The sequence below is a fragment of the Lissotriton vulgaris genome, chromosome 3_1 (assembly GCF_964263255.1).
Source record: "Lissotriton vulgaris chromosome 3_1, aLisVul1.2, whole genome shotgun sequence".
Classification (NCBI taxonomy): Eukaryota; Metazoa; Chordata; class Amphibia; order Caudata; family Salamandridae; genus Lissotriton; species Lissotriton vulgaris.
The window spans coordinates 782,262,966-782,284,691 of NC_141689.1; positions in this window are offsets into that span (position 1 = coordinate 782,262,966).

A 21,726-nucleotide genomic window follows, 5' to 3' on the forward strand; every position below is an offset into this window, starting at 1 on the left:
GACGACATATGCATCATTTGGAAGGGCACCCAAGATCAGGCCCTTTCGTTTGTATCTGACTGCAATGCCAACACCTTAAATCTAAAATTTACTGCCAATCTTAGCAGCTCAGAAGCGGAATTTCTAGATGTGCATTTGTTTATCAAGGACAACACACTCATGACCAAACTACATCGCAAGAGTACTGCTGGAAATTCAATCTTACACGCACACAGCTCCCATCCAGCACATACCATCCGTAGTATTCCCTTTGGTGAATTTATTCGCATCCACAGAATCTGCAGTGACCCTGACTCTTTGGTAATATGCCTTGAGGATTCCAAACAACGTTTCCTGCAAAGAGGGTACTCCAGAGTCATACTTGATCAAGCTTTGGCTAAATCTTCATCAATAGACAGAATCTCACTTCTTACACCAAAGGAGCCCTATACAGCGAACACCAAAGATACCATAGATGACTCTCAGCGTACTGTCAGGCTTATAACCACTTTCAGCTCACAGGAGCGAAAGATTAGGCGCATCATTGGCACTGAATGGCCCATCATTCTGACGGATCCCATTTTGGGTCCAATGCTACCTGAAACTCCAACCATCACGTTCAGACGTGCGCCATCCATGCGCGACGCTCTTGATAGAACAGCACCAGAAAATCCACCCAAACTTACTAAGACTACCAAAATGGGCTTCTTTAAATGCACTTCCTGCCGTGCCTGCAATTTTGCCACCAACACTAGTGAATATGTCACTGCTTTCAGCAACACGCCCATTCCCATCAAAGAATATCTTACATGTAGATCGGAGTTTGTGGTCTACAAGCTCAGATGTACATGTAATCTGGAGTACATAGGCAGCACCAAGCTGCCTGTTCATCAAAGAATACTTCAGCATATCAGGGCCATCGTTAATAGTGACAGCAATTACCCTGTGGCCAGGCACTTTGGAGCAGTCCATGACAAAAAACTGAAGGACTTACAATACACAGTCCTTTGCTCAGTGCCTCAACCCAGTCGTGGTGGGGACCGTGAAAAATTATTGAGACAGCGAGAATCTCAACTCATTATGTCCCTCGACACCAAGGCCCCTAACGGGCTAAATCTGAGTGAAGATCTGAAAAGTTTCTTGCAACATTTAAATTGTAGACCCATTTGGTTCTTGGTTTCTGTTGATCTTTTTTCCTTCTCTTGTTCAGTCAAGGCGTCAACCGTTGGTTTTGGCTTATTGCCACGTTTTTGATATGACGCCTGCTCTTAAGTCATGTTTCTTTGTTAATATGTTTCGACTAAGCATTCATGTCATTTTGATTATATCTATTTCGCCTCTAGTGTTACTATTTGTTCCTTTGCTTTCCTTTGAATTTTATTTTATTTTTACACATTTGAGGTTGGGCTCTTGTATCTTTTATGATTTTTTCACTTTTTAATTTATTGTGTTTTCCTTACATTTAGCTATTCACTGCTCTGCACTGTCCTTGCAGTATTTAACTTGTACCATTACTATCTGTTTTCCATTGGTATGACGTTTTCTCTAATTTTGAAAACAGTGGCATTGTTGGATTTATCAGGCACTATGTCTTGAGTTGCTTGCGTTCTAGATTTTTAATTTGCTGGCTTCTATAAACCTTTGAAAAGCCCATCATAGGCACTATGCCGTGACACTTGCTATTTTGCTTTTTTGCTTGTTTTTACAGCCAGCCATTTTTTACTTTCATTGAACGCTTTTGATACATGCTTGTATTTTACATCATACCGTTTACAATTGCCATGATCATTGCTGTAACTGTGTAATTATATGTGGTACAGGTTTCTGTTCATGTGATAACAACATGCTTTATTTTATGCACTGTTTCTTTATCTCCTTTCCTTTACTTTTGGGCGTGTTTTCCCAATCAAGCCCCTCCCTGCATCTTGTATATATTCTTTCATCATTCTTGAGTGCCTTTGTGTGAACAAGCTCCCCAGTGGAGTGAAACGCGTTACTTCAAATAAACGTTTAACCAGTAGCGGTCGGCAGTAGGTGTTTCTATAGGGCGGTGACGTGGGCAGGAGGAGGGGCAGGGTGGGGGGAAATAATGTATGGATTACGGAGTTTTACAGGTAAGTAAACATTTAAATACATAAAACGAATTTCGTTGCGCGCACTGCATCACATTTGGTGATGCAGTGTGTGCAACGAAATTCGTTTTATGTATTTAAATGTTTACTTACCTGTAAAACTCCGTAATCCATACATTATTTCCCCCCACCCTGCCCCTCCTCCTGCCCACGTCACCGCCCTATAGAAACACCTACTGCCGACCGCTACTGCGTTTAACCCTGCTACTCACTTGAGTTGGACCGTTTGTGAGCTTTGCTTTTGGCTGTCTGCTGTGGCGCATTGAGGTCTGCACCCTGCTGTTGCCTGTCATCCACTGACAGGTTGGGATTCCTTTTCATATATATATGTATATATATATATATATATATATATATATATATATATATATATATATATATATATATATATATACATATATATACATATATATATATTATGTATATAGATATGGAAAACACTCTCCTGTCATCTAGTCAGGTATGAACCACTCCACGCCAGTTAACGTTCAAAAAGTGCTTTTTATTCAGGCAGAGTTTCTCCAATCAAACACATTGTTGGGGCAAATGCCGTCCATGACGCATTTCGACCGATACATTGCTGTCCTGATCACATAATGCTCTGCTCATGTGAAGGCCTATTATACCAATGCTGATCACCCGTGCACAAATGATTTAACATACTGAGGGGAAACAGCAGTGCAGCAACATACAAATAAAACATAAAAATAGATAAAATCACAGATGCGACTCATTGACTAAAATCAAATTGCCTAAACTATATACTGTAGTTGATTAACTCGATACTCAAATAACACCATAAATACCAAATTAATACTTAAGTGCAATATACAAAGCTAGTGCTGAAAGAAATTCATTAATTGCTGTTAAGGGTCTTAGAACTACATTATAGGGGCATATAAAAAAGTCAACAGTGGATGTAACTGTTGTGCAAAAAACAAGTCTGCTATTCATAGTAAACCCTGGTTTTATTAACTATCACTACAAAGTGCTTAGTGCTCAATATTAAATGAATGTCCAAAAGTGCTGAGTGCCAAAATAAAATGCTGAAGAGCAACAATTGTTAAACTTGGTAAATCGAAAACACCTAAAACCACATGCAACATTTATATGTCTGTTTACTCCCTGTATTTGTCATTTTTCCAAATTTCTTAATCTCGAATAAAAGTGCCAGTGCTTGTTATAAACATATGCGCTATAACAACATATTGAAACTAATGAAAAACTCACAAATTTGATACAATAGTAAAATTAAAATTACTGATGTTTGACCCTTGTCATAAACAGTGTAGGAAAAATATATATAATTGACGATCAGGTCCACAGTTCAACTCAGAATGCTAATTGTTACTAATGTTGGTTAGGGGGGTAATCGACTCATATCAGAGCACTATATAACCACTTATGTTCAGAAATTTAAAACGTTAAAATTTCATTTTATAAAAGATAATACCTTTTACAAAAAAACTGTGCAGGTCTTCGCTAGTGTTCAACTCATTGGGCATTTTAGTGTCAAGTTCAATTTTGAACTTTGACTCCAATTGGCGCAATAGTTTCTCCCTATTGCCCCCTCGTCTAGGTGTAGAGGCCTCTCCAATTACTAAATATTTTGGGTTCATTGATGTTGTTCTGGTGAACCAGTTTAAAATGCCTGGACACAGTATAACTAGGGTCCAAGTTTACCACTGACTGCCCTCAGATGTTGTAGGATTCTGTTGTATACTCGGAGCTTTGTGCACCCAATGTATTTGAGTCCACAGCGGCACTCTAAAGCATAAACTGTAAACTTAGTGTGTCAGGTGAAATTACCTCTAATCTTGACTGGTATAGTGCTGAACGCAGTCAAATATTAAGCCGTGTTGATTCCAAATTTACAAGCTCTACAAGAACTACATTTAAAGAGTCCTGACTTAGTTGAAAGCCAAGTGCAAGTTTGGGTAACTTCAGGACTGCTCCTCACTAATGCACCTCTCATGGAGGGGGGCCCATCTAAAAGTTAGTGATGGTTTCTCAGGGAGAATCTGGTTGAGAGTTATGTCGGTTAACACTATGGGCCATTGGGAATTACGAATGTGCCTTATTTGATGTTCCCATTTACTGAATGTAGTAATCATTCTGACATCTTGTGGTGTCTCCCCTGGGATGGGTGTGATATTGGCTATGGATTTATAAATTGTCTGCTCTGGGAACAATATATCCTCTCCGTTATGGGCATAGGCCCTTGTCAAAGCTTTTTGTAGGTCTTCTCTCTTATACCCTCTAGCAGTGAATCTCTTGGTTATCTCCCCCTGATATTTAACTTGAGCTTCATTTGTACTACAAGTTCTATGTATGCGCAAATATTCACCATAAGGAATACTCCGTATCAAATGCCCGGGATGTGCACTGTTATCGTGCAAGATGCAGTTTTCAGCTGTTTTTTTTCTATGCAGTTTTGTCTGGACTATATTCTTGTCAATGTATTCTTGCACATCTAAAAATTTGACAGACTGACTGTTGATGAGGGCTGTACATTTTAAATGAAGCTCATTGGAGTTAATGCACTCAACAAAATTGGTAGCTTCATCTACACTACCCCTCCAGATTATGCAAACGTCATCGATAAAGCGCCACCAATGCATCACATGGTTGCTCCACAAATTTGTGAACTGTACCTTGAGGAGCTGCTCTTCCCACCAGCCCACAAGCAGACATGCATAGCTAGGGGAAAAACAGCCCCATAGCAATTTCCCTCATTTGTTGGCATAAATCCTTATCGAACAAAACTCTTTACTTTTGAGACAAAGCTCAATCATCACGATTAACATCCTATTATGGTCATAAAGGTGTATCGTTCGTTGATCCGGGAAGTGTTTCACAGCTCTGATTCCATCACTGTGGTTAATGCTGGTATACAGCGATTTGATATCCATTACAATAAGTAATAGATCTTGCTCCCATTTCACATTATGCAGTTTGTGTAAAAAATATCTAGTGGCCTTAATAAAAGAAGGCAAACTTGACACAAATTCCTGCAGGAAGAAGTCTTCCTACTTGTACATGGGTCCCAACAAACTTTTGCTAGGTGAAATAATTGGTCTTACCGGGACTAGCATGGTGTTTTTGTGTACCTTCGGGATAAAATAGAGGACAGGTGTTAAAGGAAATTCAGTTTTGAGAAAGTTCACCTCATCTTTGGTCAGCAAACCCATTTCCATTGTGTAATTTCCCTGGTCACAGAGTCTTTGACTTTTTTTTAGATCCTGGACATTAGCCTTCCTGTAACATGCAATGTCCCCCAAGTGGAGTTTGGCCTCCTCCAAGTATTGATCTTTGGGCCACAGGACGATTTTGCTGCCCTTTTCTGCCTTGTTGATAACAATTTCTTTATTCTCACTTAGCTTCTTTAAAAGGTTAGAATATAGCATCTCTTGATAATTTTTTTATAAATCGCCTGACTAACTTACCAATAAAAAAAATTGAGTTTTTCAATTATTCTCTCATTGAACACGTTGATGGCGTCCCTAGGCATAATTGACACAAAGGTGGACTTATGTCGGAAAGGGCTCTCAACTGTACCTCTGATATTGATTCCGGTTTCTAACATAGCTTGCTGTGAGGCACCCACCAAATCATCATTGTCAAGGGCTAATGAATGTAACATTCTTAGAGCGCTCATATCTGCCACTTGGAGACCTACGTTCTCAACAGATTTGTCAATTCCAGGCCCACTCCGTTGACTGGTAGTAGTGTACTTTAAAATGTAGAATTTTATTAGTTTGAGCTTGTGGATGAATTTGTACATGTCCACCCTGGATTGTTGGTATTTAAAATTGCTCTCAGGGCAGTACATTAAACCACGGGATAACACTTGAGTTTCAGCAGTTGGCACTTCAATGAGTACCATGCATCCAACAGTCTAGATCTCAGATAGTTTGTTATTGATGCTGTTCCCCCTAGCAGAAGGGGAGGGGACAAGGAGACTAGTCTAAGGAAACTAGAAACCCGGTACATATTTGAACTAGATTCAAAACAACCTAGAGACCTTAATATGTCAGAAGATCTATACACCTGCCTATAAATCATGATTTTTGAAGTTTTACAGTTTTATGATTCTCAGAATGATTTTATCCAATATCTATTTATTAATATATATGGATTTTACATATTTATGCATTATTTTACTGCATATGATTAGGTATAATTATGTATTTATTAATGTATTTACTAAACAGTATAGATCTATCTTTATATATCTTTATTGGAGACAATCGTACGTATAATTTCCCACCGTGCACACGCATTGGTCGATTATGTACCCATAATTAGCTTCGGTTAGCACATATTTTAGCATGTACAGAGGACCGCAGAACCAAGAGCTGGCACCATGTATAGGCTTGACAAAAATCATGGAGTTTACTTAATTAACTAATGACTTGAAATGCTACAAAAATAGATATATATTTGCACTGAGCACTCAATCACTTTTGCACTATTTGCACAACAAATGTTTTTATTTTACAAGACAGCTAGACATATTGAAGTCATGCATATGAACACTAACAAGTTCATAATTCGAATGAGCGAAAATATTGATATGTTTTATAAAAAGTTTTATCACAATGTATTATACAGATGATGCCTTGACAAAGACATATCTGCTATTGTTTTGAACAAGCAGGATGTATTGGTGTGATCTGGATATATTCAACAAAATTGTATGTTTAAATTATTTGATTTTACAAATAATCTGGACAACACCAGTCGCTCTAAAACAAATACGAGGATTTCCTGTTAAAGTTGGTCTTCTATGTCTATTGCTGTCTTTGTCATGTGGTACGCCACAATTAGCATTCATCACTTTAAAAATTGAATCGTTACCATGGTACCCTGTCATGTTATCAGGGCTCGTCCAAAACCGAAACGCTTTATGGCAACTGTGGAATAAAGGATTTTAAGCACAGAACTGTGGTCCGTATCCGTTTTATGGAGGAAGTACCTGTACTGACGGAAGTGGCGATATATATACATATATATACATATATAGAGAGAGAGAGCGAGAGGGAGAGAGAGCTAGAGAGAGAAATAGAGAGAGAGAGAGCAGCTATTTTATATGGAGCACCCAACAACACCATCAACAATAGAATCTGCTCATCTCAAATATCTGTTTTCTGAAGAGTTTTACGCATAGGTTTATTACAGTGCCTTCCACACCCAGCTGAAGAGAGAAAAAGCCTTTTGCCATTTCTAAAGCAAAGGCTTTAAGCATAGGATTAGCAAGTGCAATCCACGGCAAGCTGAAAAATGTCAAACGCCTTTTAGCACTCCTGTAACAGTATTACAGCTTTGGATTGGTAAAATACGACACGTGCCAACCTAGATTGAATAAAAGCAACCCCTGACACTTGTCACTCTAATTAGAGCTCATAAGAGAGGTATAGCTTTGTCCAGACACAAGTGAGCAGCCTGCAGTTGCTTTTATTCACATGTATATATATGCTTGCACACCGACTTTGCAAAACCAAATAAGGATTTGTTTTTATACTCATTTTAAAGTAGCTTGTTAGTCCAACACTCTTGAATAATGAAGAGGTTTCAAAAACACAAGCAAATTGTTGAAGCAATGCATCTCTTATTAATTTATATGTAGAACCCCATTTACATGTTTAATAATTAACACCAAATGCATTCCATTAAAGCAAATAGAATGAGAGATGTGCAGGCATATTGGTATGCCAAGTATTGTTTGATGATGGCTTGTTTCAAGTTGAAACATGCTGCACTTCCAAACAGCATTCTTACATTGATTTCACTTCAGCAGCTGCATATATCAAATTACAATTCTGTATTATATATATACTATAACTGTAAAGAAATAGTGTGGGGTGCACAGGAAATGAATACAAAAATACTGAACATCGGAGGTTATGTTTATTATGTCAAAAGACTTCTAGACATGAGCAATTAAAAGTGGCATATGTGACTGCAGTGATTGGAATGAGGCAGTGGAATTTCTTGTGTGGAACCAATAGTGTTATTGGCAGGAGGCCAAATATAAAGCACGCGTAGACAGTTGCTGTCCTCCTGTGCCTCAAACCAGCCAGGTAATCAGAGTATACAATCACAGGCTATGCAGATCTAAAGTATTCACGTCACACATATTGATTCCGCTTAGCCAGGAAAGCTTGAACTGATATCAGTCCACAATAACAAAATCTGTTAACCACCAAGCAATAGAAAGGAGAAAATATTGCTTCATGTCCATGAGGCGCCGGAGGGGGCTCCTTCTCCCTTCTGGCTGCCAAAGACTGAACCCCCGCCACCTTCACACCGGCCCCTCGCTGACCCACTTCAGGAAGGGGCTCAAGACCTGGCTCTGACTGACACCTGTTGCAAGCGCCTGCATACCCTCTCGGGTGACAAGCAGCGCTTTACAAGAACGACCTGATTGATTGTTTGATGAGTTTGAGCATAGGAAAAACCTTTGAGTAACATACCTTGTTGTGAAATAAGGCAGTTGACTGTACTGTACATACGTGCAGCCAGATCCACTGTGCATTAAAATACAGCAATTACACATTGGTTTGATTTTTTTGGATCAATCCAAAGTTCCTTTTTTTTAAACTTCAGGAGGATTCATGTTGAATGACAGAGCTGAAGCTAATTAATTTTCCATTCAGTACCCAGTTACTCCATGATATAATGATTGTTTAATATCCAGTTAAAGTTGAAGAATGTCATCCAGTTATCCACTGAATTTAATCTTCTTTTCTCAGGAGGTATTCAATGTAGTTTTGTGTTTTAAGATAAGTGGAGTCTTTTACCCGATGACTGGACAGTCACTTCACATCATGGAAGACAGACTGGAATCAGTGTAGAACGGAGCAGCCTGATTGCCATTTTGAACATGAGGGAAAAAAAAGAATTTCACTCCTGCCCCAAAAGGGCTGTTCTAGCTCATGGCAGAATTTAAAATTGAGTTAAAGTGTTTAACAAAAGGGTTTTAGTGCACGGGCTGTGATCATTCACTGTGATCATTCACTGAGTTAAAAGCAACCACCGTCCATTGTAATTTAGTGACACCTTTGTGATAAGACAAGCATCATAGACAATCAGTGGATTAGGTCGAGGGTGTTAGGAGATGGACAATGGACTAATGTTCTTGAGTAGCAATGTTCTTTCTTTAACTATTAAAAAAATAACTAAAATCTATCGTACCCCTATTCCTGTGGAGAGGTCAATGATTAGATGGTAACTGTAGGAAATTGTAATACTTGTTGAGGGGGTGAAATCTTACTCAAGAAGAAACCACAGTTCCTGTCAGGGTGAAGTCACAAGCAAATTTGTAAAGTATTTATGCAGCAGTTCAAAAAGTAATAAAGTGAAAACACAGCACAAGAAAAATCCCACACCAATTTAGAAAAATAGAGTAGCATGTATTACATTATTTGAGATCAAAATGACAAAAATGTAATTAGTAGAACTGGAGAAATGCAATTTTAAATGTTTAGGTACAAATAGTGGCAAGAAGCATAAAGCGCCAACGGTGGTTATTTGGGCGTGCCGGCCAGGGACAAAATCACAAGTTCAGGCCGACCATGATGGACTGCGGGCCAGGTACAGGAACAAAGTTAGGTCCACTCAACAAAATACCTTAAATCCTGGTTGTAGAGCATTGTGCTATCCCGTGTTCAGGTTGGGTCACGCAGTGGTTTATCAGAAGAAGCAGCGTCGATGAGTGGCTTGCATTGCGAAGTCCAGCACTGAAGGTGTGTTGCACAGCAGACATTTTGAGGAGCTGCAGGCTGCAATGACAGGTCCTGCGTCCTCATCAAAGATGAAGTCAATGGGGGATTGCGATGCGAAGTCTGGCATCAAAGCTGTATTGCGCAGTGGTGGTTCCAAGGAACTGCGGACTGATGAGATGTTCTGCGTCCGTGATGCGTTGCGCAGTAGCGATTCTAATGTGGAGCTGCAAGAAAATGCATCACGCTGCATCGATTCTGCCCACAGAACCACAGTTGGGCTGGCAAAGCACCTTCAGGCCCATTTGCAAGGGTCCAGGACTGGGATGGCACTACTTTTGGGACAAGACTAACAGCATCCAGAGTCCAGGGACTGTGTCCAAGGTGATTAAAGCATTCTCTGTCACTGAGGCTCTGATCAAGAGGCCAGACAACCAGACCTTGGAGTCACTTTCATGGTACTGGGTTCATGGTACAGGATCAGTCCTTTTCACTAAGGCAGCAGGGCAGTGGAGTGGCAGTCCTTCTTGTTGAGCAGCATAGCAGTCCCTCTCAGCCTTTCACAGGTCCAGGGGTGTACTGAGGAGTTGGGTCTGAGGGTCCAATAGTTATAGTGGTGTCAATTTTGAAGTAGGACAAGGATCTGTAGGTTTCCACCCCCAGAGGTGTTTGGAATTTCCAAACAGCTTGTCTGGGGGCACAAAAGACTAATGTCAAACCAGTTGTGAGTGTGCTCAGGCAGAAGCTTTGCGATGTGTGAGTTTGGTAGGTGACAGCTTCAACCCCCATCAAGTCAGAGATGGCCCATCCAGCCAACGCCTACTCTTGCTTGGTCTCACTGTCTGAGAGCAATACACAAAGACCAACTGCCACCTACACCTAGTCATTTGACCCAAGATACAGGTGTCAGGCACCAAATGTTATTTGACAAGAAAATGTCAACTTACTAAAAACTGAATTTTCCGAATTGTGACTTAAAATTCGATTTTACCATTAAAGAGTGTTTACATTTAGAAGTCTTTAGACACCAAATTCAACATTCTACCTTGCTCCCATTTGAAAGTTATCACTACATAACGTAATAAGGTAACCTAATGTTCTTCTATGGCAGAAGTAGGCCTTGCAGTAGTGCACAACGAATTTAAGAGTTTTTCACTTCCAGAACATGTAAAACTTATGAGGATGTGTTCACCTTTTTAAATACCCTGCGCACCGTCCCTTGGGCTGTTTATGGCCTATTCTAGGGGTGTCTTATATGTATTAAAGAGGAAAGTTAAAGCCTTGCAAAACGTTTTTTTTGTCAGGTCTAATTAACAGTTTTAAGAGTATACACAGGCTGAAATGGCAATCATGGAACATGTTTCAAAGGTTACTTGAGTGGGTGGGACAAAAGGTGATTCAGGCCCATTAGTAGCGTTACATTTACAGGCCCAGGGTGCATGTAGTACCAGTATACTAGCGACATATAAGTAAATTAAATGGGCCAATGTGGTGCAAGCCAATGCTACCATGTTTTAGGGAAAGAACACACATACTTTAACATTAGTAAAGTGCATATTGTCCTGAGGCCAACAAAAACAAGATCTGCAAAAATGGAGGAGTAAAGCAAAAATGTGGAGAAAGACCACCCTAAGGCTGACATGCCTAACAGTATGTCGCCATTTTTCTTGTGATATATTCATGACAATTGTTTCTGTAATCTTCTGGTCATTCTTTGGAACGTCATCCTTTGCAACCTAACAGTAACCAGACATCTTTTGATTTTTGAAAAGAATTTTAAAAAATTCTCTTTCCGGTAAGTCAGGACCATTAGATGTCTGCAAGTAGGTTCCATGTATTTGCTCAGTCAAACTTTATTGACGTAGGCTCTTTGAAATACCAAATGAATTTCAGTGCCAAGAGGCCCCAAGTGGCAATTAAACCATTCATAAATACCTAACTATGTTCAAAGTATTTGGCAGTGATTTTACTGTGCAAAAGTCTCTAAAGTTTCTGATCCATATTACTTGGGATTATAAGTTCTTTGTCAGTCAAGCATCTCACTTCAAAGCGTAAGTACTAATTCTAACAGCAAGAGCTCCATGCTTAGATTTAAGCAATAGCAGAGTTAGCACTTACTTCTGATCCTAGAGTTTTGGGAACTGCAGAGATCAGATTGCATTTTAAAATGTACTTATTTGTTAACAAAATGCGGCACATAGTGAGGAATGTATTTGTAATGTACAATTACAGTTTATTACCTATTTTATGTGTGCACTATACATATTTAAATTAAATGAAATATTTAAAGAACTGTACTGATTTTTTCCAAAAGCACACATTTTCTCAAATGCCAATGGCAATTTTCAACTCCAGATATCCAAGTTTCAAATTCAGTGATGTAGCTACTAGCCTCCTTCTCTCTATATATCCATTTTGATGCAAATTCACGGTCATACACTTCAAAACCTCCAAATGTGTTCTATAAATCATGGCCCCTCTGCCAAGTGTCCTAGTTCCACATGTGGCCAGCTGCTACAGTCCAGTTTTACTTTTAATTCTGAACATTGTAATCATGTTTATTCCATTATAAAACCAGGACTAAAAGTCCCAGATGTCAAAGAAAAAAACCTGGACTGGAGTAGGTCATCAAGCACGGACCTGGACAACTCAGCAGCTTTAGTGATGGTCCTGCAGAAGGCTGTCACAACCCTGCCATGTTTTCTGGGTCCATGCATGACTAGCTACTCCACTCAATGTTTTAGATTTTTATTCTTGGACTTGTATCCATCTTTATGTATATATGAATCCAGGACTACAAGCCGAAGCATGCTAATAAAAAACCTGGACTAGGACTGCTAGTACATATGGACACAAAACATTTGGCAACTCTAGGTTATCAAACTGCTTTATTGTACTCTAACGCCCAAAGGGTTGGTCCTTCACTTTTGTCCTAAACTTACCAGACAGTTATTGTGTCTCAGATCAAGGACAGCTGTGCCACGTTTCCCAGGTACATGCATGATGTGCCCCCTTTGTCAATGTTTTTACTTTGAGTTCTAGGGCATGTAGTCTTGTTTATTCCATTATAAAACAGAACTACCATTCCCATAATGCGAAGGAAAAAAAAAGCCTGGGCTGGAACAGCACATTACGGATGGACCTGGGAAGCTTGCCAGCTATGCAAGGTGGAAGGCATGAAGTGCTACCAAAATACACAGATTGCCTATACTGAGGTTGAAGAAACGTCTCGCTCCATGAACTGGTAATGGCTCAGCCTCGCCCCAGGCTCCCGCCGTCATTTCGTGAGCCCCCACCCCCCAACCCCTCAAACAAATCCCAGCCAAACCGGATGATGGGAAGAATAAGAAGTGGGACTGCTTAACCCCTTGCGTGCTCATGACGGAACCACTCCGTCACGAGCCACGGACGCGCTGTGCTGGTGACGGAGTGGTTCCGTCACAGTGCGGCCACCCCGCCCACGCTGCCGTGATTCCGTGCCTGCGCGGTGGTTTTATTGAGTGGGCGGGCCGTGACGGAACCACTCTGTCACAAGCACAGCGCGCCCGTGGCTCGTGACGGAGTAGTTCCGTCACGAGCATGGTGGTGCCGCGCGGCCCCCCTAACCCCCAGCGCCGCGGCAGAATTGCCGCCGCGGCCAAGGGGTTAAAGCAGAAACAGTGATGTCCCAACTGCATGTGAGCATGATTGTCAGATATGGCAAGAAAATCGCATTTTCTTTTACAAGATATAATTGAGTCAGCGTTTCAGGCCTGCTTCGTGTTCATCGAATGGTTAACACAGCCCATGGGCCTGAAATGTTAAGATGTATTTATTGTTTCACTTTCAAGTTCACACGCTGACATTTATTCAGAGAATGCTGCACTGCCTGTTTGAATTTCATGATTCAATTAACAGTGCCCTAGTTTCCCACGTTATCTCCTCGACGATGCGTTTTGCACAATTGACTTTTGCCATTTAGGAGTCTCTTATAAAACATTTAATGCCTTTTTGCTTTATATATGATTTCATGTCATGTAACAGCAGCCACAAATGATCCCACTTCCCCATCTGTTACAGAATCATGTATCTGTATGAAGATAAAAACAGTCTCAAATGTTAACTGATGAATTTATAGCAGGGTCTGGGTGAAAATAAGAAAATGTATAGAACAGGGGCTTATGCAGATATTCTGTTACAGGAGACATTCAATAATTCACAAAAAGAAATAGAACTGTTACCTGTGCTGGTCCGCATTGTATTCATAGCTGGGAAGTGGCACTTTCCATGTGCAACATCATCCTGGTTTCTTAGCAAAGAACGCATTGCATTCTGGCTCTTGCAGTTTCACTTTTAACATTTAAATAGCTAGGAGTGACACGATTTCAATATGCAACGTTCTGTGGGCTAAGAAGCCTGGACTCGAGAAAGTGTCACACATGGCATGGACTGGCAGCTATGTTTATTGATCGGGCCCTTTACAGGGGCTGTACCAGAAGTATCTCTAAATTACGCAGTCATTGAGATAGGAGGGCCAAATGTTTTTATATACACCATGTTCATGTTTACTCCATGTAAATGCTGGGGTGTATGTGGTCAGTTCTCAGTCTTCTTAAAGACGCAGAACTCAGAAAGTATCTGTGTATACTGATAATACTTTTTTTTAAAACAACCAATGTAGGTTATGAACTGTCTCTATTAGTCGTAAACAATAGTTTTAGCAATACACAAACTCTGACACCAAGGAAGTGCCGGCCTTTACACCGGCATTCAAAAGCAACACTAGCTCATCATGAAGTAATCACTGAATTATCAGCTTTTGGTTCACTCTAAATAAAGTCAGTACCTCAAAATAAAAGCTTGCCATTTTTAGAACATTTATTCATGCAGGTCATTATCTGCCAAAGGAGGGTTTTGCTTAGCTGTCACATGGACTTGACAGTGCTGTTGGTTTCGCTCACCTAAAACCTCCTATGGAAATAAGGACCATGGGGTAATATCATAGATGCCACTCTTAACTACCATGGGAATAGCCGTGCTGTGGTGGGGTGATTTCATCTATGACTTGTTGCAAATATAGCATAAACCATATTTCAGGAAGAGGAAACTACCCCATGCTGACCACCTACGCCATTGTGAGGATTGTGGTGTATTATATGGTATGGTTGTGCGACCTTACCATGAAATACACTCTCAAAAGTGTCTTGGGTCCAGTTAGGCTCATTTGTAAAACTTTAGCTCAATCCAGGGTAGCTGTTGCTTCGAGCAGCAAGGCTAAAACAAAGGAACGGTGTAAGTCTTTTAGAAGCACTGAACAACAAAATAAGAAAGCCACACAACACAAAAATACATTCAACACCAATTTATAAAAATAGATTATATTACCAAAGCAATCTCAAGTCCTGTTCCACTCCTTACATCAAGACGGCCTTACACTTCAATGGTGTGGTCCTGATGCTGGGGATGAAGGATGCTGAGGATAGTAAAAGATGCTGTGTGGTCAATGGAGTTGTCCTTGTAGTTATTCCTGTGTCCATGGGGAAAGTCAAGTGACTTTGGCCACAGGGATAAGTGTCCCTCCAAATCCTCTTTCAGCCAATGTCCATAATGCAGTAGGCTCAGCGATATCCATTCCTGAAGGCTGGGTACTGTCTTTGGTGACCAGTCTTCCCTCAGAAGGATACAGCAGACTTCGTTGCAACTTTTGGCTTTCGAGGATCAGTTCCTTGGGTTGCCTGTTGCTGTAAGTGATGATTTGAAGACTGTGGCTACTGACTTGCCAGAGTAGACTACTTCAACTTTGCTGGCCCTGGTGCTCATTCCAGGAAGTCAGCCAACTGACCCTAAGAGTCATTTCTTTGGTCTGGAGCTCGGAAGCGACTTTTCCATAAGCCAGAAGCCACAGGAAAAGTCCCCTCTTTGCTATCTCAAGGTGCAGCAGGTTCAGTTTAACAGTCAGTGCAGTGTCTCTTGCCAGGTCAAGGGGTCAGTAGTGCAGTCTTTCTCCAATCCGTTCTCCAGTTCCATCATGATATAAGGTTCAGGATACTAAGGGTGCCACTTTATGCCCAGAAAGTGGCCTGGGGAATGATGCAGTCACTAGCCACAGGGCTACTAGGATCCCTCCAGCCCCTGTGGTGACATCAGGGTATGTATGTCTTCTAGCAATCCCAGAGTGCATTATTCTGCCCACTCTCAAGATGCCTAAACCCTTCCTTGGATGTTAGGAGCTTGGTAGCCCACCCAAGAGGTGTGACTGCCTGTGACCTACATGTCCACAGAAAAAACAGTATGACTACTGGTTTCCACATTCTATTCCTGCTGCCAGCCTGTCTACCTCATCAGAGGGGCATCCCTACAGTAGTGTGATTGCCATTTGACACCAAAGGCGGCTTTGACTTTAAAGCTCACCTTTTAGGCCAATCCCTATGTGGCTTCCTGCAAGGGGGATAAAACACCCTCCTCTGTTCTATTGTTCCTGGGCCTGGGAGTTGTTCACACTTCTCCCCAGAAGGGCAGAAGGTTGTCTGGTGGTCAGAAACTGTGCACAGCAACTGGACAAACTGGACAACAGAGTGGCAAGTTTCTAAAAGTTGCATTTCCTTAAAAGTGACATTAAATTTGACTTGGGCATCAAGTCATGTTTAATGCCACAACTGATTTGATATCTTGAAGTACACATTTTAGTACTCCCAGTCAGAAATTAGCAGGACTGAGAGGTCAGCCAGTAACTCTGTGTCAGCCAATGAGGCTACTAACCTTCCCATAGCAAAAATTACGATTTAAACATTTTGCTGTTGGGACATATAAAAAGTATATGCCCTACTTAATAATTCACAGCTCTCTGCATTGGAGCTCCAAAGGCCTTCCTTTCTGGAGACTTACATTTGTTTTTATTTTTTTACATTTTTTATTGAGCAGAGCAAAGGACAAAACAGCATTATGATACAATTGGTCGACAGAAGTAAATCCACACTTTTTTACAGATACACATTCTATACATTTGTCAACTTGAAATCCATGGATGAACATAAATAAATAACACATAAGTCTAGCAAGCCATATAATAACTTAACATTTTTTGCCTCACATTATTAAAGTGCTCCCTAAGTGCAGACTACCTTAAAACACATAATTACAAACACTATTTGCATTAAAGTGCATAAATTGGGAGACTTCTAACCTTCTATTGTTGTTTTTCCAAACACAATAAAAAGCCTCGAGCCAATCATAACTCGTATTTGAGAAGCATCGGGAAACAATTGCATCTTCCCATTACTATGAAACCCTAAAGTGACTTGTGCCTAGTTTCCATCAGATATCATAGTACTGTATCTTCACATTTACACCCAAAAAAAAAGAAGCACTTCTTCTCATGGTCACTACGTGCCTTTAAATGACCAATAAAATGGAAATCCATTGATAGCTGTTTAAAACCTTCTAACTGTGCAAACATTGACATTATTACAGTGCACTCATACATCCCCTAGAATATAGGAGCTTAAAGTGCAATGTGCTAAAGTGTTACATTTCTGTCAAAATATTCCAATGACAAAGACAGTCAAACCTTTCAACTATAAAAACCTAAAGTGCAATGTGCAATGTGCTAAAGTGCTAGACTTCTGTCAATATATCCCAATTATCAAAAAGCTTCCAAACCGCTGTAAACTTTTTTTTGCCCCAAACCGTTTAGCATATGCTTCTTCAAATCTCCTTATCCTTTGCATTTTATTCATTTATTTAGGATAAGAGGGGACCTCTTCTGATCTCCAGTTTTGGAGAATTAAAGAGCGTGCTACTATGGAGCAAATTGTAAAACACACCTCTTCAGCTTTGGTCAAATCTGACCTTGCTTTCGAAAACCCGAAAAGGGCCACTTCTATCACGGGATCGATCTTCTTTTTAATGCCATTGTTTATAGCTAAAAAGCTATTGCTCCAAAAAACCTCAAGCTTTGGGCATGTAAAAAATGTATGAAGCCAGTCTCCCTCGCCATGTGACTGGCATTGAAAGCATTTATTCTCCACTTCCGGATAGTGCTTATTTAATGCCTTTGGAGTATAGTAGGCCAGCCATCAAGACAAAAAAAAAGTCATTCTTTTAAAATTGGCTGCTCTCAGGGCCTTACTCTCTACCTGGGCTATAGACTGCCATTCCTGGTGAGAGAAAGAGCAATTAGTCTCTCAAGTTATTTTTCCTAAAAATCCTCAACCAAAGGGAGTGCCCTACGTTTTATCAACAGAGAATACCAGTTTCCTACCTCCTTTAATCTGGCTTTATATAGGGCATTGACCTGGTCAGTAGGCAAGTCGCTTGGGAGAAGATTGTATTTTTTGATAAAGTTTATGATCTGCAAGTTTTCCAGGAACCCAGGCTTCATTCGATTACCACATCTGCTTGAAACCTCATCCCATGAAATCAGTGTCTTAGCAATGAAAAAATTGCCCAAATCCTCAAAGCAACTATCCTTCCATCTCTTAAGGCGACTGGACTGAATTTGCAAACCAAAAGCCCTGCATTCCTCTAACTTCAGAAAAATAAACAGTGAAGAGTCTGCTTGTTTAAAAAAGGACTGGAGTCGATCTGAGTAATCACGAATTGTCTTATATTTGGATTTTTTGGGTAGTTTGGATGTTTTTAAGAAAATTGGAATTTGTGTGCTGGACTCATAAATCATGTTTTCAAAGAAATATATGTCCATCCATTCTTTAGATTCTAGTAGATGTGCTGTAAGGTCTAATATTGCTGCCTATAATAGGTTTGAATATTTGGTAAGGCTAAACCCCCTTGGTCTATTTTCAGGTGTAATATGGGCAATTCAACCCTAGAGGCCTTTTTATTCCACACAAATTCACTTAATATTGAATCAATTTCTTTAAAATACTTTCAATTGATTTTTAAAGGTTCATTAATAAAAATGAAATATTAATAAGGGAAGAATAGACATTTTTAAAAGTGCTATACAACCATTCAAAGTCAGAGGTAAAAGGGTCCATTTGTCCAAAAGTGATTACATTTTATTTCTCGTGGCTAGATAATTCAAACTCAATAGCTGTTCTACTTGGTTAGAGACAAAGATACCTAGATATCTAATCTGTTCTTCTTTCAATGCCTGGAGTTTTAAATTAGGGGGTTAGAAGTTACAATCCTCATTGTTCAAATTTCCTAAATTCTAGGAGAACTTCTTCCTGGTTCTGTTTATCCGGACATAAGTACATAATTATATCGTCCGCAAAAAGTTTCAACTTAGCCATCCCTTCAATTGGAGCTCTAATCAGGGGATTTCCGCAAATTCTAATAGCCAAGAGTTCAATAAAAAAAGTTAAAAGTATAGGTGACATTGGGCAACCTTGTCTGGTCCCACAGTTTATTTCCACTACCCCTATTGAGTCACTGTTTACTATAACCCAGGCTTGGGCACCTTGATATATGTTTCTTAACATCCTAGAAATTCTGGTCGGGATGCCAAATTTTCCTAAACCAACAAAAAGTGCTTCCAGAGAATTACATTTCTTTTTAAGGAAAGTGAGGCCTTTGCCAAAAGTTTAAATGGCAAAGAACTAGCTGTTTGAAAATACTATTCTGGGCTGCAGTGGCCAGCTGGGAGCTATTTTGTACTTTGTCAAACACAGGGTGGTGCAATGAGTGTTGCAGCCCTGAGTGCACACTCCAACTTTCAGCCTCATCTGTGGTTTTAAGGTTGTCAATATGTTTCTGTTAATAGTCCATTTCAGACGTTGATTGCCATGTGCGTAGTTTTAATGGCAAGGCCCGGAGGCCAATATTATGCACCATCACTTTATTTTGTCTTACACAGCAGCAACAAGAATGTAGAATTAGAACAGCAACCAACATTCCAGAACGCTTAACACATGCATATAATCACTGAATGTGCAGCCATCTTCCTTCTTTTGTTGCTGCTCATACACAGATAAGCACCTTTTTGTTAGCAGCTTTATATCGTGCATGGGATTTGTGACCCTAGAGATCCACCGTACGCATGGGTGTGCAGCGGCCATTTCGAATGATTGGGCAGGTTTGCTTGCAGGACCTTTAGATGGAAGGCAGGACACATTTTGAGACAGAAGAGTTGCAGTTCTGAGGCGATTATAGCTTAACTGTCATTGCACTCAGCTGTGAGAGAAGAACAACATCGTAGTGACTTTCTGTGAGAAAAATGTATTTCATTGTACTAATTTAAGAAGCTGAGTTGATAGAAAATGAGTTCAGTAGGGGAGGAAGTTCTACATGACAAAGTAAGGGAGTACATGGAGAAGATGTTTGGGGTTCTAGCAGATAGAATGGTCAAAAAGATTGACAGTTGTGTACAAAAGCATTTTTACGAAAATGGTGTTAGTCTGTAGATGAGGTGGAGCCAGGGACTAGTGGTTCAAACAATGGAGAAAGAAGAGGACACCTAAGAGAAAGCATTCTAAAATGCATAAGGAGAGTAAAGGGTCTGGACATGAGGCTCCAGAGTTGGATGTTGCTATAAAAGCTAAAAAGGAAGCTATAAAGGCACATGGGGAGAGTCATAATGTGGTGGCATGTGACGGTTCTTTCACAAATAGAGACGTGGAATTGACCTGCTCTTCAGAGTTTAATGAAACTGAAGAGGAAGGTGAGAGGTCTAGTATAATGAGAAAAGATAACAAGAGGCTAAAGATGGAACAGAGTGATTTTGTAGACCCATTAGGGGAGGAAATGTTTGATCCCTTTCTAATAAATCAACCGCTATCACCTCAGTGGTTGCCAGCAGAGCATGTGGCTCAGTATATTTCATATTGGATACGTAGGGAAATAACAAAATAACTTCATACTCATATGTACTCAGAGTGTTCAAGACCGACCCTAGAGTCAAAAGAGCGGCAGAGTAAGACTCCAAGATGCAGAGCTTCCTTAAATAAGTCCGGTCATGACCCTAGGACAGGGGTTTGACAATGGTTTGAAAGGGTGTCAGGATAGGTTGCCAGATATCCTTGGACACCTTACAATGGTATTTGACTTTAGTGAAGAGGTACATGTGAACAACACTTGGGTGGATGTGACAGAGTTACACCAATGGGTCCAAAGGGCAATTTTGCTTCTGGGGAATACATTTTTCTGTGCACAAGCAGCATTCATAAGAGTATATTGATGAAAATCATTCCCAAACTGGCAGAGTTGGCAGGCAAAGAGTTTAGGGTCAAGAGCGATGGAATGTTGTTGGGTGAGAAAATCGTCAGGGATATGTCTAGATATGTGGGCACATTTAATTCCTTTCAGAAGTTCCTGAAGGATATGCAAAAGTTTTTGGGTGGGGCCGGGAGAATTTGGGGTCGGTTCACTGGCCATTGGCAATGGATTACCCTTGGGCCTTTCTCATGGGGGAACAGACCTTATGGATAAGGATATGGATTTAGATCAGAGCAGGGTAGATTTTGTCTGCAGAGACATAGGCGAGGTCTCATGGATCACAGATTGAGAGAAGAGGAAGAGGAGCAGTTGCTGAGTTTAGGCAAATACCTTTCATGTATTATGTAAAGATGGGCAGCAAACTAGGTTGGTTTGTTACAAGGTGGAAAGAAATTATGCAAGACCTTTGAGTGTATACACCGTGGTATATATATCAAGGTTATCATATAAACTTTATGGGGGTCCCAAATCACGAGGAATGTCTAAGAATTCCAAGGTTTTCCAAACATCAGGAATAGTTGGCTACTCAGGAAATAAAGGCGCTTTTGGAAAAGAGCTCAATAGAGAGGGTAGTGGAGATTCCAGGATGTTGTATAAACAACATTTTTCGTCGAGAAGAAGGACAAAGGGATGAGACCCGTAATCAATCTGAGACAATTGAATGATTGGGTGTCTTACAATCACTTCACAAGGCTCTTCTAACAAGATGCAATCCTACACCGTCTTCCTCCTGTAAC